Source organism: Mus caroli, chromosome 18 (genome assembly GCF_900094665.2).
Source record: "Mus caroli chromosome 18, CAROLI_EIJ_v1.1, whole genome shotgun sequence".
NCBI lineage: Eukaryota > Metazoa > Chordata > Mammalia > Rodentia > Muridae > Mus > Mus caroli.
The window spans coordinates 71,368,653-71,369,291 of record NC_034587.1 but is presented as its reverse complement, the minus strand read 5'-3'; the positions used below and the strand labels follow the sequence as shown (position 1 = coordinate 71,369,291).

General features: G+C 54.0%; 1 protein-coding gene across 1 annotated transcript in view; it reads left to right on the top strand.

Annotated features, from left to right (window-relative positions):
- Positions 1-639, top strand: part of Lipg (lipase G, endothelial type) — a 22,730-nt gene that overhangs the window by 17,520 nt on the left and 4,571 nt on the right. The window lies entirely within an intron of this gene.

Genomic DNA, 639 nt, shown 5'->3' with positions numbered 1-639 from the left:
TGTGTGTCTGTGTGTGTGTGTGTGTGTCTGTGTGTGTGTCTGTGTGTGTGTGTGTGTGTCTGTGTGTGTGTGTCTGTGTGTGTGTGTGTGCACATGAGTGCAGGTACTCACAGAGTCCAGAAGACGACATTGAATTCTCTGGGGCTGGAGTTACCGGTGGTTGTGAGCTCGCCTGAGCTGCGTGCTGAGGATAGAAGTCTGTCTTCTCTAAGTGCAGCTTGTGCTCGTAACTGTTGAGTAATCTCTTGGGTCCAGACCTTTGATTTTGGTGTGTAGTTGTTAGTGGATGTTTCATAGAACTGTCCTGTAGGGGCCTCGAGTCTGGTGGGGAGGCTGACCATTCATTTCAAAACTGTAGAACAGTTTCAGTCCTGCAGGAGTGATGGGCGGTCCTGCAGGAGTGGTGGGTGGTCCTCCAGTAGTGATGAGCAATCCTCAAGCAGTGATGGGCAGTCCTGCAGGAGTGGTGGGCGGTCCTCTAGCAGTGATGGGTGGTCCTCCAGCAGTGATGGGTGGTCCTCCAGCAGTGATGGGTGGTCCTGCAGGAGTAATGGGTGGTCCTCCAGCAGTGATGGGTGGTCCTCCAGCAGTGATGGGTGGTCCTGCAGGAGTAATGGGTGGTCCTCCAGCAGTGATGGG